Source organism: Lissotriton vulgaris, chromosome 5 (genome assembly GCF_964263255.1).
Source record: "Lissotriton vulgaris chromosome 5, aLisVul1.2, whole genome shotgun sequence".
In the NCBI taxonomy this organism is placed as follows: Eukaryota; Metazoa; Chordata; class Amphibia; order Caudata; family Salamandridae; genus Lissotriton; species Lissotriton vulgaris.
This window is the reverse complement of record NC_141693.1, coordinates 929883091-929909229: the sequence shown is the minus strand read 5'-3', so window position 1 is coordinate 929909229 and position 26139 is coordinate 929883091.

Here is a 26139-nt window from a genome sequence, read left to right as displayed (position 1 = left end):
AGCTTCACTAGGTCCGGCGGAAATTTTTTCCTTTTCCTTTCTGCTTCTTTTCCTACAATGCGTTTCATCTAAAGACACGACCAGGTCCCTGAATGTGTGCAGGGGGACGCTATTGATTGAATGAAAATGGCGGCTTGACACAAAGCTGACTCAAGCGTTACTGTTGGTGCTATACAGACAAAAATTGGTTTTCAGTTTGTACATTCTTCAGGTTTTTTTTTCCATCTAAGTCTGATTGAGAGTTTGTAGAAAAATGGCTTCAGATTTTCCACATACTACTCTTCAACATTCTTCCTAAATGTAACAATGTGAAACTCACTAGGAGAACGGCTGTTTCTGTTTCCTTTCAAAATGCTGCCACCAATATTTTCTGAATAGAAGACACCATCTTGTAACATAAAGGGCCGAAAGGGGTTCTGGTCTGGCCGATGGTTGGTGGAGACATTTTGACTATATCTTGGACCTGCCCGGCCTCGCCTAAAATGGCGCCGGTATAAATGGGACTCGTAACTCTTTGCCCGCAAATGTATATCTAGAAAATGTTATTGTAAGTGGCCCTGTCGTATTTTAATTACAAAATGTACGTCCACCGATTCCGCAACTGTTAGACACCTTTGTTCTTGTCACCTAATGGCCCGCTCGTTACGTTCTTCTACAGTGTAAATGTCTCCTCATCATATACGATTTGAGTTTGCTCCGTGGCCGGCCCACGTGGTTATAGGCCCGTATTTGTATACTGACATTTTCACAATAAAGGTTTTTAAAACAAAACACGGTAGTAGTATTTTCATTTGTAAAGTTTTTACTTTTAGTGACTGTTTTCGAATCAGTAAAAGGCAAGTGAAATAAAGCAGTCCAATTACATGACGGATAAAAGGTATAATATGTAGGAACGCAGTAAAGATAAATGGTCAAGGGCAGTTGTGTTTTTCATGTCTGCAACATAAAGTGATCGATAAGAATCTGATAATCAGGCGTATCGGCGACTAAGACAGCAGGCCGAATCTCTTTTACTCAACGGCTCCGTCATGGAAGGAAGAAACGCCCTTTTTCTCGAAAAAGGAATATATTTTACTTGCAAGACAGTTGTAAATTTTCCGGGAAAGTACATTAGCCTGGAATATTATAACATATGTTTGAAAAAAAAATATTGTTCGAAAATAATAAAAAGCGTAATTTTTAGGTCATAAGACCAAGCTTTTCATCATTAAATTAACAAAAGTAAAATGAACCAATGAAAAGTTTTATTAACAAGTCACATGACCTGTTATGCTTACGTTACGCGCTGCGCGCCGCGCCTCGGATCACTTCCGGGTGCGCTAACGCGGCGTGTCATAAAACGCATTACGCGACAACGTAGGTCAAGAATATAGTCTAAATGTCTCCACCAACCAGCGTTCAGAACACAACCCCTTTCAGCAGTCCAAAAAGTTCTGTTAAATGACAACAGAGGGGACAGGCAACAAGAACCATCAGTCAAAGAGGGGAGGGCAAGTTCTTCTCTTCCGGGTCATGTTGGGGCGCTACCGGAACTGATCGAATTGGTAGTCTACAGTGTTTCTGGATGTTTCACACTAAAGCTGGCGTCAGCATGAGACCACTACCATCTCGTAGCTCCGTCGTGGCCATTCCACGAGCAATCATGGCAGCCGCTCCCCACCAGAAGCCTGCGGGAGTCGGAGGCCCCCAAGACTTTTGTAGAATCTTCACGGCTGAGGGGACGCTTTTCGAGAATGGGACCCAAGCCCTAGCAGACAAGCGTCCGAGTTCCAAGGTGTCCCAGGGCCATTTTAGTGGACCAGGCCCAAAACCGAAGAGCCGGCCGCCATTTTGAGAGTCCTGTGGCAGCCGCCTATCGCTGCACCGCAAGAGCGGGCGCATCTCAACTACATGGTGAGCGAGACGCTGTAGTCGCAAGAGCGGGCGGAAAACAGCTGAATGGCGGAAGAGGCACAGTGTAGCAAAAGCGGGCGGAATGGCAACTAAAACGATAAAGGGGCGCCCCACTACAGCTTGTCTTCAGGTCAAACGGATTGTGGGACAAGGTCCAGAATTGAAGAGTCATCAAAAGGCAAAAAGTACCGCCGGGAGCCGGCCGCCTATGTCGGGGGCGATCTCAGGCTACACCAGTGCTATAAGACTTGGGGAGGGTGTCGGAGCCAAGCGTCTTCTCCGAGTCCATGGCCATCACAGCGTCCCTCAGGGGCCTCCGTCAAGCTGTTTAGGAAGGTAACATATCACATTGTTTTCTAATGCAGTCAGGTCCACAAACGACACTCACTTACTTTGAGAATAGTGAAGCTGCAGTAGGTGGAAATAAGCTTCAGACAGTGTTACAAGCGCTGCTCAGAACTCTTAACTATGGCACCCAACATCTAGAACTTATGCTATTTGAGAATGGTAGTGACATCGAAGCATCTCAGGGACCAAAACCATTAACGTACTTTCACGTATGAAAATCTTACTTGGGGAGGGGGCAGGAGCGAAGCGCCCCCTCCCAGTCAGCGCCACCACACCGTATGTTGAAAATCTGAAGCCATCGTTCTACAAAGTCAACCAAACTTGGATTGAAAAATCTAGAAAAATGTACAAACTGAAAACCAGTTTTGGTCTGCATAGCATCAGTAGCAACGCTTGAGTCAGCTTTGTGTCAAGCTGCCATTTTGATTCAACAAAGCACAGGCATTGAAAAAGGCTGAAATTCAGAACTCTAAACTATGGCACCCAACATCCAGGAGCTTGCTATCCGGATCTTGGAGCCTTGTGCTGTTTTCGATCTATTCACACATCGGTCCACTACTGACATCATCTTATAAATCAACGTTATGTAAATAGTTTTTTAATAAAATGTTTTACCCTGTTTCTTTGCTGGTGTGTTGTCTATATTTTTAATATTTGCATAGGGTTTGTCATTATTTTGTGCGGGATGGGTGATGGAGCCGAGCTGTCTTGCAGCCCTCATGGTGTGGAGCTCAGTTCATGTCACTATTTTCGTATTTCTCAAGAAGGGTTGTTCCTAATATTTCTATTTTAGCGAGGTCAAAAAGAGATCCAATTAGTGGCCTACGGATTTTGCTCGATTACTTTTATTTTTTTTACACGATTTTTCACTATCTGCAAAGACTAAACAGAGTATTGCGACTTTGTGCTTGTTTGTAAATAGAGAATGATCCAAAGAGAACCAATTCTAAAACAGTAAATGCTTGGACAACAATCAATCAAATGGAGAGACAAGGAGGTACGACGGATTACAACGGAGGGGAGGGGGGGGGCAGCGTTCAAAGCACATCAGCGTGCATAAATACGAAAATGTTTTTATCTATCACGTACTTGACATTTTAAAGCTTTTCATATTTGCTATTAAAAAACCAATGAAATTCACAGAAAAAACCATAGGTTATAGTGGATATATAGTTAGGAATTTGCATTTACAAAACCTTGAAAATTCAATGAAAAAACCATAGGTTATAGGCCATATATAGTTAGGAATTAGCATTTACAAAACCTTATTTTACTCGCATAAAACCATTGAAATTCCATATATAGTTAGCTAACTATAAGCGCTAACTATATATCGCGCACCCGCAATCCACTGCTGATGATGTCACATATTACATCATTCATGACATGGTCAGTGACATCACTGATGACATCACTGATGACATCTCAAATGACATCACTGATGACAACTCAAATGATATCAATGATGACATCTCAAATGACATCACTGATGACAACTCAAATGACATCACTGATGACATCTCATTTGTCATCACTGATCACATCACTCATGTGATAATACAATGAACCTCTTCAGACTCTAATATAACCTTACATACACTCAGTATAAACAGACACTCACAGACTGTCACTCATCCATGGAGTTACTCACACACCTAGTCAGTCATGCAAAGAATCAATCACACCTCCATTTCCTCAACTATACAGTTATACACATCTTACTTATTCAAACATATAATAACACATATTTACTCTCTTATATAATCCCTGATACAAGCTCACAGTGATCGATACAGCCACTCACACATTCACTGGCTCTTATGTTCAGTTATTTATATATCTCAACTCTCACATGTATTGTGTTTTACATACGTACTTACTTGCACATGTAGCAATGAGAAATCCATTCACTCACCAACACACCCATGCACAGTCAACCGCCCATATAGCTGTTTCCACATGCACTCTTGAACTCATACTCCTAGTGAATCAACTGCTTACACATCTATGCACAGAGTCACGCACCTCCCAGCCACCCACACACACACTCAGCCTCCCATTCAAATATTTGGGCAACCAATCAATAACCCATATGGCCACTCTTATAGCTACTGATCAACACATGCAGCAGCTTACACAACATCAAACATACTGATGCACGAATTAAGACAGTTTAGTCACTAACCCATGTACTCAGTGAGACACATTTAATCACTCACTCATACAGTCAGTCATGCACCTACTAAATTCTTCATCCAGACACTTATACATCCACTCATTCTTCAATATGTGAAACATATTTAAACTTTACAGACACATACAATCATTGGATGTTGTGATCAGTGATGTCATCAGTGATGTCACTGACCATGTCATGAATGATGTAATATGTGACATCATCAGCAGTGGATTGCGGGTGCGCGATATATAGTTAGCGCTTATAGTTAGCTAACTATATATGGAATTTCAATGGTTTTATGCGAGTAAAATAAGGTTTTGTAAATGCTAATTCCTAACTATATATGGCCTATAACCTATGGTTTTTTCATTGAATTTTCAAGGTTTTGTAAATGCAAATTCCTAACTATATATCCACTATAACCTATGGTTTTTTCTGTGAATATATATATATATACATATATGTATAAATATTGTACTTTTACAAAGTTATGCCCATCCCGGGCTTTATTGTCTTAAAAGATACCTATATATATATAGGGTAACTCATGACCATTATATAGATCTGCTTTTAATTGTATAGAGCTGAGTAGGTCTGTGACAGCAGAAACCAGGCGGATCCTGGATCGAGGGGGATCAGTGGCAGTCATCCTCCTCGATCTGAGCGCCGCGTTCGACACGGTATGCCATAAAACCTTGCTGTGTCAACTTCTCGATCTAGGAGTGTCGGGAGACGCTCTGGCCTGGCTAAGATCCTTCTTGAGCGAAAGGACTTTTCAAGTCTGTGACGGAGATGCTATCTCCGAAAGTAAACTGTTGCACTGTGGGGTACCGGAAGGCTCATCACTAAGCCCCACGCTGTTCAACGTTTACATGAGGCCGCTGGCTGAGATCATCCGTCTATATGGCATTAAGATCATCACATATGCGGATGATACTCAGCTAGTGGTCTCCCTTGCACAGAAGAACAGTGAGCCGGCACAGGTCAACCTAACACAATCCTACAAGTAGCTTTTCCCAGTGTGAGATTTACTGATAGAATGATTGCCCAAAGTCGCTATTTGCTATTTTAGCAGCAATTTTTTGCACAATTTTATTAGATACATTTTAAATATATGATATTTTAATATATTTATCCTTTGTATTTATATGGGAAATGTTTTTAGCTTATTTTTTAATATACAAAACAGTACATTTATTGCTGCTTGTTTGAAAAATAGGTTTACCGACATTTTACACTGTTATAGTATGTTGTTTATATCTATGATGACGTATGTGTTTCCTTTGTGCACTGCCACTTTAAAGTTTGAATTTCACCTCCTAAGCGCTGTCATGTGATCAAGGGTCGAGGAAGACCCGAAACGCGTCATGGCTATGGTGCGGGGGCGCTTTTGCACATAATAAAGATTGCACCTGAAAATTCCTGGGTCCGCTGTCATCCTTCTACAGAACGTGAGGCTGACTTCCTGAGTAATATATATATATATATACATATATATATAAATATTGTACTAAGTTATGCCCATCCCGGGCTTTATTGTCTTAAAAAATACCTATATATATAGGGTAACTCATGACCATTATATAGATCTGCTTTTAATTGTATAGAGCTGAGTAGGTCTGTGACAGAAGAAACCAGGCGGATCCTGGATCGAGGGGGATCAGTGGCAGTCATCCTCCTCGATCTGAGCGCCGCGTTCGACACGGTATGCCATAAAACCTTGCTGTGTCAACTTCTCGATCTAGGAGTGTCGGGAGACGCTCTGGCCTGGCTAAGATCCTTCTTGAGCGAAAGGACTTTTCAAGTCTGTGACGGAGATGCTATCTCCGAAAGTAAACCGTTGGACTGTGGGGTACCGGAAGGCTCATCACTAATCCCCACGCTGTTCAACGTTTACATGAGGCCGCTGGCTGAGATCATCCGTCTATATGGCATTAAGATCATCACATATGCGGATGATACTCAGCTAGTGGTCTCCCTCGCACAGAAGAACAGTGAGCCGGCACAGGTCAACCTAACACCTGTATGGAAGAAGTCAGGAGATGGATGACAGCATCTTCTCTTAAACTTAACAGCAATAAAACCAAGCTCATGTTGCTTGGCCCTCCAGCTCTGTCCACCATCGACCACCTATGGCCCATCAGCTTGGGCTCACCCCCAATTCCGAAAGACAATATCAAAAGTTTATGGGTCTGGCTGGACATATCCCTAACCCTCAACACCCAAGCCACAAAAACATCTGCAACCTGTTTTGGGATCATCAGGATGCTGAAAAAAATCCTGCCACTCCTGCCCTTTGAAGCCAAGCAAATTGGCATACAAGGCCTAATCCAATCCCGACTTGATTTCAACAATGCCCTTTACTTAGGGGCACTGTAATACGTGCTGCAAAAACTCCAGCGGACCCAGAACTGCGCTGCACGCACGCTGCTGCAGATTCCACGCAGAGTATCAGTGGTACCCGGGCTGAGGACCCTACACTGGCTTCCTGTCAGGGAGAGAATACAATTTAAAGCCATGTGCATATCCCACCAAGCCTTCTGGAGAACCGGCCCCAAAATCAACCACTCCCTGCTCTCCCCCTACTGCCCCAGCAAACAATTCTGATCCACTCATGCATTCCTAGCGGTAGCCCCCCGGATCAAGAAGTCAAGAGCAGGAGGAAGGTCCTTCACGCTCAACGCCGCCAAGCTGTGGAACTCCCTCATCCTACACCTCAGATCAAACTCCAATCTGTCATCCTTTCGCAAGGAGCTTAAAACATTCCTTTTCAGCAACTAACTAACCCCCAACTATTCTCCTCAAGGCACTTTCCTTTCTTTATCGTTATTTTGAGAATGCATGTTCCAATATGGCAGCACTTCTTGATACTGTATTCGCGTCCTATTGAGATGTCTATGAAATGTTTACGCTTGTGGATATAAAATACTAATGGCCGCCGCGCCTTCTGTCCAACAATTGACGAAGGCCGATGCCGAAACGCGTCTTGATGTGCTAAAGGTTTTCTATTAAAAACGGATTGAAGACCACCCCCGTGAGTGCTGAGTCCTTTATCAGGATCAAGGTCCTGTGGATGTTCGGAGCTATATATATATATATATATATATATATATATATATATAATATATATATATATATATATATATATATATATATATATATATATATATATATATATATATATATATATATATATATATATATATATATATATATATATATATATATATATATATATATATATATATATTACCTACTGGCGGACGCCAGTAGGTATATATAGTTATGATTTTTTCTCTATGGAACTTTTGAAAATTCTATGTCTAATAACTTTGGCGTTCGTAGACCGAATCGGCTGAAATATTCAGGAAAATGGCACATTTTGTTTCTGAGCAGCCCCTGAAAATTTGGGGGGGTTCCGTCAAGGGGGGGCCGAGAAAAAAGGGGGGTCCCAAAACGCGTTTTTCCCATTCATTTTTCCATAGGGCGTTTGGCCTCACTTTTAGCTCGAACGGCCGAATGGATTTACACGAAACTTGGCAAAATTATAGGGACTGTTAGCCCAATGTGCCTTTGCTGGGTCTCAATATATGTGCTCCAGTGGATTTTGAGAAATTAACGTTTAAAAAAACAGATATATCTGTGACAGCGTCCCAGATAGCGCTCCAGATCGCGTACTTTCCGCGTAGCGGAGCTTTGCGTAGTGAAGCTGATTGGCTCTCCAGTGTCTGTCAACATTCTAAACAGTCCGGTGCGGCCGCCATCTTGTCTCTCGGTAGGATCGAGAGACAAGAGGAGGAGAAAAACGAAGGGGGAATTTAATGAAAGGGGGCAAGGTAGACCCCTCTTGACCCCCTAGGAATGATGTTGGGGTTATTAAAGGGTCCCATTGGGCAAATAATAAAAATTTGATTTTTCGCGGTAGAAGCGCTTCTCGGTTCGCGAACCGGGTCACAAACTGTTAGCGAAACGTGAATTCGCCATTTTGTGTTTCGATTTAATTAAATTACTAGGTATAAGGGGGTACGGGAGACGTATCCTGACCCCTTATGTTTTCTGAGGGTGGCTGAGGAGGCTCATATATGTTGATCATGTCTTCCAGCGGCTGTGCGTGAGCGTTTTTTTTTTTTTTGCTGCGTGACGTCTGTTAACGTTCGATTCGAAGGAAATCAGGAACTGTTGACCGCCATTTTGTCACTGCGAGTAAATATTTTGTTAAAAATAATTGTTATAAATTAGTCCTTATTGATAAACATTGTCTGCGCCATCTTGCCTTTTTTGCAATGCCACACTTTTGTTGAGCACGGCAGCCATTTTAGATGCCTTGACCAGACCCACTCTCTGCACGCCGCCGATCCTCAGCATGGCTCCCCACCCTCGCAAGCATCTCCCCCACGCACTGGTCACCCCGCTCTCTCTCTCATGCATGGGCCAGAAACCTCCTCCCATCTGCGCTGTTCTTCTCTGAGAATCACACCCTGTGCCCGCCCGACACCTCCCTTTCACCATATTCACTACTGCACCCTCTGACACTCCTCTTCCTCTGTGTCCGATTGCCCAGGCCGGTCCCAGGCTATCACCTAGCCCTGCAGATGTAGTTTATGACCCCAGCTGTAGAGAATCACCCCTCTTCAAAGGAGTTACAGTAGATCAAGGCCCCCACCCGATGAGATCCGTCACACCACACGCGTTCCTACTATATGATAACCATCCTGTATTGTGCTTGGAGAGGGGATTCTCACTGTGAGGGTGTGTGGGTCCGAGCCTGAAGCGGAAGATTCCAGGGATGCCTCTTTGTACATCAAAGTTTTTACAATTATGTGTCACATTATAAATATATAGCACTCCAACAAAGTAGTAGGATTATAACACTTTAATAACTTATAAATATATACAACGCAACAAAAACAGTAAATACATTTAAACATTTTTTTGAAAAAAGAAGCAACAATGGTCAGTAGCTGTGTTTTGTGTGAATAGTCCCAAGGCAGCACAACGTGCTGAGTTCTGGACGGCACCCAGGTGATGTTACCTGGGTGCCGCACTGGTTTTTGGTATCCTACAATGCAGCTCCGAAAAACGGCGTGGTGCGTCCCGGGGGGTTCAGGGGGAGGCCTCGTCAGTAGCGGTCTGTTGTGCGAATAGTCCCAAGGCAGCAGAACGCGCTGAGATGTGGATGGCACCCAGGTGATGTCCAGTAAGTTGCCGCACTGGTTTTGGCATCCTACAATGCTGCTCCGAAAAACGGCGTGGGGCGCCCCGGGGGGGCGGCGTGAACGGGCCTCCCCAGGTGGAGGCTCGTCTGCTGTACTGGGGCGCCCCTTTACCGTTTCAGTTGCCATTCCGCCCACTTTTGCTACACTGTGCCTCATCCTCCATTCAGCTGTTTATCGCCCGCTCTTGCTGCTACAGCGTCTCGCTCACCATGTAGTTGAGTTGCGCCCACTCTTGCGGTGCAGCGATAGGCGGCTGCCGCAGGACTCTTAAAATGGCGGACGGCTCTTCGGATTTGGGCCTGGTCCACTAAAATGGCCCTGGGACACCTTGGAACTCGGACGTCCCCTGAGCCTTGAAGATTTTACAAAAGTCTTGGGGGCCCCCCGACTCCTGCAGGCTTCCGGTGGGGAGCGGCTGCCATGATTGTTCGCGGAATGATCACGACGGAGCCACGAGATGGTGGTGCTCTCATGCTGACACCAGCTTCAGTCTGAGACATCCAGAAACAAGGTGGGGCTTTCATCGTTTGGGAAAAAAAAATGTTTTAATCCAATGAAAAGTGTTATTTTTAGGTGATATGATCAAGCCTTCTATCATTAGGAAACCAAAAGTAAAATGAACCAATGAAAAGTTTTATAAAGAAGTCACATGACCTGTTATGCTTACATTACGCGCTGCTATAAAAAGCGTAGAAAATCCGTTGGCACGTGAGGCGGCGTCAGTAGCGGACCGATGTGCGAATAGGTCGAAGCCAGCACAACGCGCCAAGATCCGAATGGCACCGAGGTGGTGTCCAGCAAGTTGCCACGCCCACTTTCAGGACACGCCCCCCACAGGCAGCATATTTAAGCGCCAAACCGAGCGCCATACTCAGAACTGCCCAGGACTCCGCAGGCACACGCCGGGAGCATTTTGAGATCGAATAATTTTAAAAGCAATTTTCATACTTCTGTGTATCTGTGTATTTTAAAAAAAAACCAAGCCTACCACAAACAGCTGAGAGCGCTCCTCAGCGCCGTCTGCAACGATTCCTTGACGCCATTCCGGCGAGATTCTAGGCCACGCCCACTTTCAGGACACGCCCCCCAAATCCGCCTATAATATGTGCTACCAGAGGAAGCGCAGCGGACGAGCGCAGCGGGAGTGCCGTTTGCGCGCCGAAGGCGCGCCTAAGGCAAGCCCGTCTGCGCCCGTCCGCGCCAGGACAGAGCCCAGGGCCAGACCCCCTGCTCAGAAGGAGAAAGAAATCGGTCCTAGGAAATATACATCACAAGAAATTTTGTCGTTAAGATGCTCCGCAACGTGCCCACCAATAGATCTACAGAAAGATGGTAAGCAATGTCCTTGCTGCCCTCTCAAATTTGATTTTGCCACAATAAATAACACAAATAAGATCTCTGTAAATAACAATATAGAGAATACTAAAAGGTGTACTATCAAGGCAGGACTAATAAACGCCAGATCAATGGTAAAACACAACACCCATATCGCTTATTTAATCGAAAACCAAGAAGTCGATGTATTGTTTGTAACGGAAACATGGGCGGATGAAGCATCTAACGCCGACCTCGCATTGGCAATACCCGAAAAATACTCATTATATAAAGTAGATAGAAAAATGAAACGGGGAGGAGGGTTAGCGATTATAGCTAAAGAAAGCCTCAGGATTAAGAGCTCCGAAAAAGGTAGCCACCCTGACTGTGAAACCATGACATTTCAAATTATGATTACAAACAACTACACTTTCAATGGGCTACTAATTTATAGACCACCAAATGCAAAAAAACGCTCATTGAATCATTAAGCCCTTTCCTTGAATCTTGTGTAATGAACCAGGACTATACAATACTGGGAGACTTCAATCTACATTTGGAGAAAACCACCGACCCCAGAATCAACACCTTTAGAGATGCAATGGCTAATTTTGATCTAGACCAAAAAGTCCATCTAGATACACATGTAGCAGGACATACATTTGATGGTATCTTTACATCCTGTCAAAAATTAACAAAGGTAGAAGTCCACCTGATCGCATGGACAGATCATAAATTAGTATCCTTCCAGCTAGAGACTATAGAGGACCTGGGAAAACCAACTAAAATTCCCAAGAAAGTCACTTATCCTGATTGGTCAAAAGTGGACCCTCAAATATTAGTAGAAGTAATGAACTCCTCATTTCCAACGCTAGCAAGTGACAGCAATATAGCCTGCACGCAATTCAACAATTGGTTAAAAACAGCCATTCAGAGCTCTGTACCACAGAAAAGAGCGACCTTCAAAAGGAAGTCACCTTCCCAACCCTGGTACTCGGAAGCTCTAAAAACACAAAAACAAACCTGCAGAAGAGCAGAGAAAAGGTGGAGATCGCAATATGACCCCAAATTAAAGGTAGACTATAAAAATGAACTGGCCACCTATAAAAATATGATAATCACAGAAAAAAGCAAATTCTTTGTACACAAAATAAATGAATCTAAGAACTCGAGTAAAGATCTGTTCGCAGTAGTCAAAAAACTTGCCAAAATCGAAAATAATAATCCCGAGGATATGTCATCTGACTTCTGCAATACTTTAGGTCACTTCTTCGTAAATAAAGTGTCTTCAGTATATGAACTATTTAAAAACAATCAGATAGACCATATAACTCAAAACCCCACAAATGACACAAAACAAGACATCCAACCCAGCGGCACCCCATCCTTTCACTGGTCCTTACCTACAGTGGAACAAATTACTAAAGAAATAATAACAACCAACTCAGGCAGTCCCTTAGACCCATGTCCACCGAAGATATTGCAAATATGTTCAGAACAAATAGGACCAGCACTTCAAAAATTGTTTGAAGTAATCCTGAACACCGGCATATTTCCAAACGATTGGAAAACCATTTCAATCAGGCCACTACTGAAAAAATCCCATCTGGACAGTGAAGTCCCTAGTAATTACAGACCCATAGCTAGGATTCCTTTTGCCGCAAAAGTGCTGGAGAAACTGCTGAACAAACAGTTCTCACGGTACCTACTGGACAACAATTGGCTTGACCACTCTCAATTCGGATTCCGGGAAGGGCACGGAACAGAAACAGCCCTCCTCACGGCCACCGAAGAACTTAGAAGTATACTAGACAAGGGAGAAAAGGCCGCCTTGGTGCTATTAGATCTCTCGGCGGCCTTCGATACGGTCAGTCACGAGATACTAATAAAACGCATTAGGGAAGCCGGAGCAAGCGACCACGCGTGCAATCTCATCGCATCCTACCTTAAGGACAGAAAATTCACAGTTGAATTAGGAGAAGCAAAATCAGACTCCTTTAAAGTACCATGCGGCGTCCCTCAGGGCTCTTCATTAAGCCCAACACTTTTTAATGTATATGTGGCCCCCCTCTCTGAAGTAATAAGAGAAAATGGCTTTACACCAATATCCTACGCCGACGATACACAAATCGTCATTTCCATAGGCAAAGACAATAAAGTAACAGCCAAGAAATTCCAACTATGTATGCTAAAAGTTAGTCAATGGATGCAACAAAATTGCCTCAAACTCAACGGAGAAAAGAGTGAGGTAATGATTCTGGGAGGTAATGCTGATATCTGGTCCCCAGAGTGGTGGTCTCCTGAACTGGGAACAAGACCAGAACCCTCAGAGAAGGCTAAAAACTTGGGATTCATGATAGACACCAAATTAACATACGAAGCCCAAGTAAACAAACTAGCCTCATCTTTCTGGCTGATATTAAAAATGATAAGAAAAATACTCCCATATCTGCCTCAAGACACACGCAAAACGGTAGTGACAGCCCTTGCACTGTCTCGATTGGACTACGGTAACGCATTATATGCGGGAGCCAGAGTAAAAATCATGGAAAAAATGCAGCGACTCCAGAATGCAGCGGCACGACTAATACTGGAAATTCCAAAGTTTCAGCCTATTAGTCATAATTTAGAGACACTCCATTGGCTACCTGTGGCCAAAAGAGTCAAGTTTAAATCACTATGCTTGACCTACAAAGCACTGCAGGGCAAAGGTCCTCTCTTCCTGAAAACACACCTGAAACATTACGAACCTTCAAGGCTTCTCAGATCTGGTAAAAAAAAACTGATAGCGATACCTAAGTTTAAACGATCAAACTGGGGAGGAAGAAGTTTCCTCGTTCACGCAGCACGGACATGGAACTTACTACCACTTGATGCAAAAAACAGCCCAACTCTGGAGATATATAGAAAGAAAATCAAAACCTGGCTATTCACCGCATAAACTTCACTAACCCCAGACCTGCACCGGAAACTGGACAATTCATAGCGCCAAGACACCCCCGGGCATTCGCGCGCTTTAGAAATGGACAAATCAAATCAAATCAAATCAAATCATTATAGAGCGACGCGGGGCCCAAAAAAAAAAAAAAATCCGATTTTTTCGCCGTAGAGACGCGTCTTGGTACGCGAACCGCAGCTAACCGGGCAGTTAACCGGGAAGCTAACCGGCAGTGTAACGGGAGTCTGAGGAGTAGCTGATTGGCTGTCAACATTGTAAACAGTCCGGAGCGGCCGCCATCTTGTCTCTCGGTAGGATCGAGAGACAAGAGGAGGCCAAAACAAAGGGGGAAATGAAAGAAAGGGGGCAAGGTAGACCCCTTCTGACCCCCTAGGATTGATGAGGGGGATATTATAGAGCCACGCGGGGCCCAAAAAAAAAAAATCCGATTTTTTCGCCGTAGAGACGCGTCTTGGTACGCGAACCGGGCAGCTAACCGGGCAGCTAACCGGGAAGCTAACCGGCAGTGTAACGGGAGTCTGAGGTGAAGCTGATTGGCTGTTAACATTATAAACAGTCTGGAGCGGCCGCCATCTTGTCTCTCTGTGGGATCGAGAGACAAGAGGTGGAAAAAAAAAAGGTGTAAATGAAGGAAAGGGGTAAGGTAGACTCCTCCTGAACCCCTAGGATTGATGAGGGGGCTATTAAAGTTCCCCGCGGGGCAAAAGAAAAAAAAATTGCGATTGCGGTTTTGTTTGTGCTGCAGAGACGATATGTTACGGTTATGCGATGCATCATGAGGCGTCTCACGGGCTACGTGATACGTCACGTAATAAAGAATATATTTTACAGCTATAGATATTAGCTTTTAAAAAAACAATGAAATTCACTGAAAAAACCATAGGTTATAGACCATATATAGTTAGGAATTTGCATTTACAAAACCTTGAAAATTCACTGAAAATACCATCGGTTATAGACCATATATAGTCAGGGATTAGCATTTACAAAACCTTATTTTATTCGCACAAAACCATTGAAATTCCATATATAGTTAGTTGCACTAACTATATATCGCGGACCCGCAATCCACTGCTAATGATGTCACATATTACATCATTCATGACATGGTCAGCGACATCACTGATGACATCACTGATGACATCTCAAATGACATCACTGATGACATCACTGATGACATCTCAAATGACATCACTGATGACATCACTGACATCTCATTTGACATTATTGATCACATCACTGATGATATCATGTATGTGATAATACAATGAACATCTTCAGACTGTAATATAACCTTAGAGACACTCAGTGTAAACAGACACTCACAGACTGTCACACATCCATGGAGTTACTCACACACCTAGTCAGTCATGCAAAGAATCAATCACACCTCCATTTCCTCAACTATACAGTTATACACACCTTACTTATTCAAACATATACTAACACATATTTACTCTCTTATACAATCCCTGATACAAGTTCACAATGATCCATACAGCCACTCTCACATTCACTGGCTCTTATGTTCAGTTATTTATATATGTCAACTCTCACATGGACTGTGTTTTACATATGTACTTACTTTGACATGTAGCACTGAGATATCCATTCACTCACCAATACACTCATGCACACAGTCAACTGTCCATACAGCTGTTTCTACATGCACTTTTGAACCCATACACCTAGGGAATCAACTGCTCACACATCTATGCACAGAGTCATACACCTCCCAGCCACCCACACACATACTCAGTCTCCCATACAAATACTTGGGCAACCATTCAATAACCCATATAGTTACTGATATAGCTACTGATTTAAACATGCAGCAGTTTACAGAACAACATATATAATGATTGCCAAATTAAGACACTTTAGTCACTAACCCATGCACTCAGTGAGACACATTTAATCATTCTCTCGTACAGTCAGTCATGCACCTACGAAATCCTTCATCCAGACACTTATACATCCACTCATTCTTCAATATGTAAGACATATTTTAACTTTACAGAAACATACAGTCACTGGGTGTTGTCATCAGTGATGTCATCAGTGATGTCATTTGAGATGTCATCAGTGATGTCATCAGTGATGTCACTGACCATGTCATGAATGATGTAATATGTGACATCATTAGCAGTGGATTGCGGGTCCGCGATATATAGTTAGGGCAAATAACTATATATGGAATTTCAATGGTTTTGTGCGAATAAAATAAGGTGTTGTAAATGCTAATCCCTAACTATATATGGTCTATAACCTATGGTTTTTTCAGTGAATATATATATATATATATATATATATATATATATATATATATATATATATATATATATATATATACATATGTATATATATATATATACATATATGTATAAATATTGTACTTTTACAAAGTTATGCCCATCCCGGGCTTTATTGTCTTAAAAGATACCTATATATATATAGGGTAACTCATGACCATTATATAGATCTGCTTTTAATTGTATAGAGCTGAGTAGGTCTGTGACAGCAGAAACCAGGCGGATCCTGGATCGAGGGGGATCAGTGGCAGTCATCCTCCTCGATCTGAGCGCCGCGTTCGACACGGTATGCCATAAAACCTTGCTGTGTCAACTTCTCGATCTAGGAGTGTCGGGAGACGCTCTGGCCTGGCTAAGATCCTTCTTGAGCGAAAGGACTTTTCAAGTCTGTGACGGAGATGCTATCTCCGAAAGTAAACTGTTGCACTGTGGGGTACCGGAAGGCTCATCACTAAGCCCCACGCTGTTCAACGTTTACATGAGGCCGCTGGCTGAGATCATCCGTCTATATGGCATTAAGATCATCACATATGCGGATGATACTCAGCTAGTGGTCTCCCTTGCACAGAAGAACAGTGAGCCGGCACAGGTCAACCTAACACAATCCTACAAGTAGCTTTTCCCAGTGTGAGATTTACTGATAGAATGATTGCCCAAAGTCGCTATTTGCTATTTTAGCAGCAATTTGTTGCACAATTTTATTAGATACATTTTAAATATATGATATTTTAATATATTTATCCTTTGTATTTATATGGGAAATGTTTTTAGCTTATTTTTTAATATACAAAACAGTACATTTATTGCTGCTTGTTTGAAAAATAGGTTTACCGACATTTTACACTGTTATAGTATGTTGTTTATATCTATGATGACGTATGTGTTTCCTTTGTGCACTGCCACTTTAAAGTTTGAATTTCACCTCCTAAGCGCTGTCATGTGATCAAGGGTCGAGGAAGACCCGAAACGCGTCATGGCTATGGTGCGGGGGCGCTTTTGCACATAATAAAGATTGCACCTGAAAATTCCTGGGTCCGCTGTCATCCTTCTACAGAACGTGAGGCTGACTTCCTGAGTAATATATATATATATACATATAAATATAAATATTGTACTAAGTTATGCCCATCCCGGGCTTTATTGTCTTAAAAAATACCTATATATATATAGGGTAACTCATGACCATTATATAGATCTGCTTTTAATTGTATAGAGCTGAGTAGGTCTGTGACAGAAGAAACCAGGCGGATCCTGGATCGAGGGGGATCAGTGGCAGTCATCCTCCTCGATCTGAGCGCCGCGTTCGACACGGTATGCCATAAAACCTTGCTGTGTCAACTTCTCGATCTAGGAGTGTCGGGAGACGCTCTGGCCTGGCTAAGATCCTTCTTGAGCGAAAGGACTTTTCAAGTCTGTGACGGAGATGCTATCTCCGAAAGTAAACCGTTGGACTGTGGGGTACCGGAAGGCTCATCACTAATCCCCACGCTGTTCAACGTTTACATGAGGCCGCTGGCTGAGATCATCCGTCTATATGGCATTAAGATCATCACATATGCGGATGATACTCAGCTAGTGGTCTCCCTCGCACAGAAGAACAGTGAGCCGGCACAGGTCAACCTAACACCTGTATGGAAGAAGTCAGGAGATGGATGACAGCATCTTCTCTTAAACTTAACAGCAATAAAACCAAGCTCATGTTGCTTGGCCCTCCAGCTCTGTCCACCATCGACCACCTATGGCCCATCAGCTTGGGCTCACCCCCAATTCCGAAAGACAATATCAAAAGTTTATGGGTCTGGCTGGACATATCCCTAACCCTCAACACCCAAGCCACAAAAACATCTGCAACCTGTTTTGGGATCATCAGGATGCTGAAAAAAATCCTGCCACTCCTGCCCTTTGAAGCCAAGCAAATTGGCATACAAGGCCTAATCCAATCCCGACTTGATTTCAACAATGCCCTTTACTTAGGGGCACTGTAATACGTGCTGCAAAAACTCCAGCGGACCCAGAACTGCGCTGCACGCACGCTGCTGCAGATTCCACGCAGAGTATCAGTGGTACCCGGGCTGAGGACCCTACACTGGCTTCCTGTCAGGGAGAGAATACAATTTAAAGCCATGTGCATATCCCACCAAGCCTTCTGGAGAACCGGCCCCAAAATCAACCACTCCCTGCTCTCCCCCTACTGCCCCAGCAAACAATTCTGATCCACTCATGCATTCCTAGCGGTAGCCCCCCGGATCAAGAAGTCAAGAGCAGGAGGAAGGTCCTTCACGCTCAACGCCGCCAAGCTGTGGAACTCCCTCATCCTACACCTCAGATCAAACTCCAATCTGTCATCCTTTCGCAAGGAGCTTAAAACATTCCTTTTCAGCAACTAACTAACCCCCAACTATTCTCCTCAAGGCACTTTCCTTTCTTTATCGTTATTTTGAGAATGCATGTTCCAATATGGCAGCACTTCTTGATACTGTATTCGCGTCCTATTGAGATGTCTATGAAATGTTTACGCTTGTGGATATAAAATACTAATGGCCGCCGCGCCTTCTGTCCAACAATTGACGAAGGCCGATGCCGAAACGCGTCTTGATGTGCTAAAGGTTTTCTATTAAAAACGGATTGAAGACCACCCCCGTGAGTGCTGAGTCCTTTATCAGGATCAAGGTCCTGTGGATGTTCGGAGCATATATATATATATATATATATATATATATATATATATATATATATATATATATATATATATATATATATATATATATATATATATATATTACCTACTGGCGGACGCCAGTAGGTATATATAGTTATGATTTTTTCTCTATGGAACTTTTGAAAATTCTATGTCTAATAACTTTGGCGTTCGTAGACCGAATCGGCTGAAATTTTCAGGAAAATGGCACATTTTGTTTCTAAACAGCCCCTGAAAATTTGGGGGGGTTCCGTCAAGGGGGGGCCGAGAAAAAAGGGGGGTCCCAAAACGCGTTTTTCCCATTCATTTTTCCATAGGGCGTTTGGCCTCACTTTTAGCTCGAACGGCTGAATGGATTTACACGAAACTTGGCAAAATTATAGGGACTGTTAGCCCAATGTGCCTTTGCTGGGTCTCAATATATGTGCTCCAGTGGATTTTGAGAAATTAACGTTTAAAAAAACAGATATATCTGTGACAGCGTCCCAGATAGCGCTCCAGATCGCGTACTTTCCGCGTAGCGGAGCTTTGCGTAGTGAAGCTGATTGGCTCTCCAGTGTCTGTCAACATTCTAAACAGTCCGGTGCGGCCGCCATCTTGTCTCTCGGTAGGATCGAGAGACAAGAGGAGGAGAAAAACGAAGGGGGAATTTAATGAAAGGGGGCAAGGTAGACCCCTCTTGACCCCCTAGGAATGATGTTGGGGTTATTAAAGGGTCCCATTGGGCAAATAATAAAAATTTGATTTTTCGCGGTAGAAGCGCTTCTCGGTTCGCGAACCGGGTCACAAACTGTTAGCGAAACGTGAATTCGCCATTTTGTGTTTCGATTTAATTAAATTACTAGGTATAAGGGGGTACGGGAGACGTATCCTGACCCCTTATGTTTTCTGAGGGTGGCTGAGGAGGCTCATATATGTTGATCATGTCTTCCAGCGGCTGTGCGTGAGCGTTTTTTTTTTTTTGCTGCGTGACGTCTGTTAACGTTCGATTCGAAGGAAATCAGGAACTGTTGACCGCCATTTTGTCACTGCGAGTAAATATTTTGTTAAAAATAATTGTTATAAATTAGTCCTTATTGATAAACATTGTCTGCGCCATCTTGCCTTTTTTGCAATGCCACACTTTTGTTGAGCACGGCAGCCATTTTAGATGCCTTGACCAGACCCACTCTCTGCACGCCGCCGATCCTCAGCATGGCTCCCCACCCTCGCAAGCATCTCCCCCACGCACTGGTCACCCCGCTCTCTCTCTCATGCATGGGCCAGAAACCTCCTCCCATCTGCGCTGTTCTTCTCTGAGAATCACACCCTGTGCCCGCCCGACACCTCCCTTTCACCATATTCACTACTGCACCCTCTGACACTCCTCTTCCGCTGTGTCCGATTGCCCAGGCCGGTCCCAGGCTATCACCTAGCCCTGCAGATGTAGTTTATGACCCCAGCTGTAGAGAATCACCCCTCTTCAAAGGAGTTACAGTAGATCAAGGCCCCCACCCGATGAGATCCGTCACACCACACGCGTTCCTACTATCTGATAACCATCCTGTATTGTGCTTGGAGAGGGGATTCTCACTGTGAGGGTGTGTGGGTCCGAGCCTGAAGCGGAAGATTCCAGGGATGCCTCTTTGTACATCAAAGTTTTTACAATTATGTGTCACATTATAAATATATAGCACTCCAACAAAGTAGTAGGATTATAACACTTTAATAACTTATAAATATATACAACGCAACAAAAACAGTAAATACATTTAAACATTTTTTTGAAAAAAGAAGCAACAATGGTCAGTAGCTGTGTTTTGTGTGAATAGTCCCAAGGCAGCACAACGTGCTGAGTTCTGGACGGCACCCAGGTGATGTTACCTGGGTGCCGCACTGGTTTTTGGTATCCTACAATGCAGCTCCGAAAAACGGCGTGGTGCGTCCCGGGGGGTTCAGGGGGAGGCCTCGTCAGTAGCGGTCTGTTGTGCGAATAGTCCCAAGGCAGCAGAACGCGCTGAGATGTGGATGGCACCCAGGTGATGTCCAGTAAGTTGCCGCACTGGTTTTGGCATCCTACAATGCTGCTCCGAAAAACGGCGTGGGGCGCCCCGGGGGGGCGGCGTGAACGGGCCTCCCCAGGTGGAGGCTCGTCTGCTGTACTGGGGCGCCCCTTTACCGTTTCAGTTGCCATTCCGCCCACTTTTGCTACACTGTGCCTCATCCTCCATTCAGCTGTTTATCGCCCGCTCTTGCTGCTACAGCGTCTCGCTCACCATGTAGTTGAGTTGCGCCCACTCTTGCGGTGCAGCGATAGGCGGCTGCCGCAGGACTCTTAAAATGGCGGACGGCTCTTCGGATTTGGGCCTGGTCCACTAAAATGGCCCTGGGACACCTTGGAACTCGGACGTCCCCTGAGCCTTGAAGATTTTACAAAAGTCTTGGGGGCCCCCCGACTCCTGCAGGCTTCCGGTGGGGAGCGGCTGCCATGATTGTTCGCGGAATGATCACGACGGAGCCACGAGATGGTGGTGCTCTCATGCTGACACCAGCTTCAGTCTGAGACATCCAGAAACAAGGTGGGGCTTTCATCGTTTGGGAAAAAAAAATGTTTTAATCCAATGAAAAGTGTTATTTTTAGGTGATATGATCAAGCCTTCTATCATTAGGAAACCAAAAGTAAAATGAACCAATGAAAAGTTTTATAAAGAAGTCACATGACCTGTTATGCTTACATTACGCGCTGCTATAAAAAGCGTAGAAAATCCGTTGGCACGTGAGGCGGCGTCAGTAGCGGACCGATGTGCGAATAGGTCGAAGCCAGCACAACGCGCCAAGATCCGAATGGCACCGAGGTGGTGTCCAGCAAGTTGCCGCACTGGTGTGGCCATCCTACAATGCTGCGCTGAAAGTCAGCGTGGGGTGCCCCGTTGGCCTGTGAGGTTGCGTCAGTCAGTGGGGGCTGTTTGAGGATCTGACTGCATTGGAAAGCAATGGGATGCTTTGCATCGCCCCCAAGATGGAGGCTCCTCGGCTGCAGTGGGGCGCCCCTTGGTGTTTCACTCGCTATCCAGCTGAGTTGCGTCCGCACTTGCGGCTACAGTAGGCCGAAGGCAGCACAACGCGCCGAGATCTGGATGGCACTGAGGTGGTGTCTAGCAAGTTGCCGCACTGGTGTGGCCATCCTACAATGCTACGCCGAAAGTCGGCGTGGGGTGCCCCGTTGGCTTATGAGGTGGTGTCAGTAGCGGACCGATGTGTGAATAGGTCGGAACCAGCACAAGGCGCCAAGATCCGGATGGCACGGAGGTGGTGTCATAGTTGAGAGTTCTGAGCAGTGCTTGTAACACTGTCTGAAGCTTATTTGCACCTGCTGCAGCTTCACTATTGCCCTGGTGTGGCCAAAGATCGCCCATGACATAGGCGGCCGGCTCCCGAGGTCCGGCGGAACTTTTTTCCTTTTCCTTTCTGCATCTTGTCCCACAATCCGTTTGACCTGAAGACACGACCAGGTCCCTGAATGTGTGCAGGGGGACGCTATTGATTGAATCAAAATGGCGGCTTCACACAAAGCTGACTCAAGCGTTGCTGCTGATGCTATACAGACAAAAACTGGTTTTCAGTTTGTACATTCTTCAGGATTTTTCCATCCAAGGTTGGTTGAGAGTTTGTAGAACAATGGCTTTAGATCTTGCCCTCCCCTCTTTTGACTGTTGGTTCTTGTTGCCTATCTCTTCTGTTGTCATTTAACTGAACCTTTTTTGACTGCCGAAAGGGGTTCTGATGCAACCGCTGGTTGGTGGAGACATTTTGACTATATCCTGGACCTGCCCGGCCTCGCCCAAAATGGCGCCGGTATAAATGGCACTCATAACTCCTTGTTGTGTACTGGTTGCACAACCTTGATATCACGAGATACGTATGCAGTTTTGAAGCACATGGCGGGCGGGGACGAGAATTGATTAAATATTTCGACATCCCTATTGATATTAAGTTCTGATGTGTTATTGATTACTGTACTATTGAAAGTTCAAATTAACGTCACCCATGGTACTTGCCCGCAAATGTAAATCTAGATAATTTTATTGTAAGTGGCCCTGTCGTATTTTAATTACAAAACGTACGTCCACCGATTCCGCAACTGTTAGACACCTTAGTTCTTGCAACCTAATGGCCCGCTCGTTAAGTTCCTCTACAGTGTAAATGTCTCCTCATCATATACGATTCCAGTTTGCTCCGTGGCCGGCCCACGTGGTTATAGGCCCGTATTTGTATACTGATATTTTCACAATGAAGGTTTTTAAAACAAAACATGGTAGTAGTATTTACATTGGTAAAGTTTTTAATTTTAGTCACTGTTTTCGAATCAGTAAAAGGCAAGTGAAATAAAGCAGTCCAATTACATGACGGATAAAAGGTATAATACGCAGGAACGCAGTAAAGATAAATGGTCAAGGGCTGTTGTGTTTTCTACTCCTGCAACATAAAGTGATCGATAAGAATCTGATATTCAGGCGTATCGGCGACTAAGACAGCAGGCCGAGCATCTTTTGCTCAACGGCTCCATCATGGGACGAAGAAACGCCCTTTTTCTAGAAAAAGGAATATATTTTACTTGCAGGACAGTTGTAAATTTTCCGGGAAAGTACATTAGCCTGGAACATTATAACATATATGTTTAAGAAAAAATAATGTTCGAAAGCAATAAAAAGCGTAATTTTTAGGTCATATGACCAAGCCTTTCATCATTAGAATAACAAAAGTAAAATGAACCAATGAAAAGTTTTATAAACAAGTCACATGACCTGTTATGCTTACGTTAAGCGCCGCGCCCCGGATCGCTTCCGGGAAGCTGCGCTTCGCGCACCGGAGCACTTCCGGGTGCACTAACGCGGCGTGTCACATAACGCATTACGCGACAACGTAGGTCCAGAATATAGTCAAAATGTCTCCACCAACCAGCGGTCGGAACACAACCCCTTTCAGCAGTCTAAAAAGTTCTGTTAAATGACAACAGAAGGGACAGGCAACGAGAACCATCAGTCAAAGAGGGGAGGGCAAGTTCTTCCCTACCGGGTCACGTTGGGGCGCTACCGGAACTGATCGAATTGGTAGTCTACAGTGTTTCTGGATGTTTCAGACTGAAGCTGGCGTCAGCATGAGAGCACCACCATCTCGTAGCTCAGTCGTGGCCATTCCACGAGCAATCATGGCAGCCACTCCCCACCAGAAGCCTGCGGGAGTCGGGGCCCCCAAGACTTTTGTAGAATCTTCAAGGCTCAGTGGACGCTTTCGAGAATGGGGCCCAAGACCTAGCAGACAAGCGTCCGAGTTCCAAGGTTTCCCAGGGCCATTTTAGTGGACCACGCCCAAATCTGAAGAGCCGGCCGCCATTTTGAGAGTCCTGTGGCAGCCGCCTATCGTTGCATCGCAAGAGCGGGAGCAACTCAACTACATGTTGAGCGAGACGCTGTAGTCGCAAGAGCGGGCGGTAAACAGCTGAATGGCGGAAGAGGCACAGTGTAGCAAAAGCGGGCGGAATGGCAACTGAAACGGTAAAGGGGCGCCCCACTACAGCGTGTCTTCAGGTCAAACGGATTGTGGGACAAGGTCCAGAATGGAAGAGTCATCAAAAGGCAAAAAGTTCAGCTGGACCCCGGGAGCCGGCCGCTTATGTCGGGGGCGATCTTAGGCCACACCAGGGCAACACGACTTGGGTAGGGGGCAGGAGCCAAGCGCCCCCTCCCAGTCGGCGCCACCACACCGTATGTTGAAAATCTGAAGCCATCGTTCTACAAACTCTCAACCAGCCTTGGATGGAAAATCTTGAAGAATGTACAAACTGAAAACCAGTTTTTGTCTGCATAGCATCAGCAGCAACGCTTGCTATCAGAGTGCATGAGTTTCATGCTCGATCGATTGAGCTAGCCGGATCAGGCAACAAAAAGTATAAAATAGTTATGTAAATAGTTATTTAATAAAATGTTTTACCCTGTTACTTTGCTGGTGTGTTGTATATATTTATAATATTTGCATAGAGTTTATCGTTATTTTGGGCGGGGTAGGTGGCGGAGCCGAGCTGTCTTGCAGCCATCATGGTGTGGAGATCAGTTCATCTCACTATTTTTGTATTTCTCATGAAGGGTTGTTCCTAATGTTTCTATTTTAGCGAGGTCAAAAAGAGATCCCATTAGTGGCCTACTGATTTTGCTCGATTACTTTTGTTTTTTTACACGATTTTTCACTATCTGCAAAGACTAAACAGAGTATTGCGACTTTGTGCTTGTTTGTAAATAGAGAATGAACCAAAGATAATCAATTCTAAAACAGTAAATGCTTGGATAACAATCAATCAAATGGAGAGACAAGCAGGCACGACGGATTACAACGGGGGCAGAGGCCTGCGTTAACTACCATTCACTATCTGCAAAGAGAGAGTACTACTAAGAGAAAAGAGGGGGGGCAGCGTTCAAAGCACATCAGCGTGCATAAACACGAAAAAGTTTTTACCTATCACGTACTTGACATTTGACAGCTTTTGATATTTGCTATTAAAAAACCATTGAAATTCACAGAAAAAAACATAGGTTTTAGCCCATATATAGTTAGGGATTAGCATTTACAAAACCTTAATTTACTCGCACAAAACCATAGAAATTTGCATATATAGTTAGATGCAATAACTATATATCGCGCACCCGCAACCCACTGCTGATGATGTCACATATTACATCATTCATGACATGGTCAGTGACATCACTGATGACATCACTGATGACATCTCAAATGACATCATTCATGACATGGTCAGTGACATCACTGATGACATCTCAAATGACATCTCAAATGACATCACTGATAAAATCACTGATAACATCTCATTTGTCATTACTGATCACATCACTGATGATATCATTCATGTGATAATACGATCAACCTCTTCAGACTCTAATATAACCTTAGATACAATCAGTGTAAACAGACTCTCACAGACTGTCACTCATCCATGGAGTTACTCACACACCTAGTCAGTCATGCAAAGAATCAATCACACCTCCATTTCCTCAACTATACAGTTATACACACCTTACTTAATCAAACATATACTAACACATATTTACTCTCTTATACAATCCCTGATACAAGTTCACAATGATCCATACAGCCACTCACACATTCACTGGCTCTTATGCACAGTTATTTATATATGTCAACTCTTACATGTACTGTGCTTTACATAT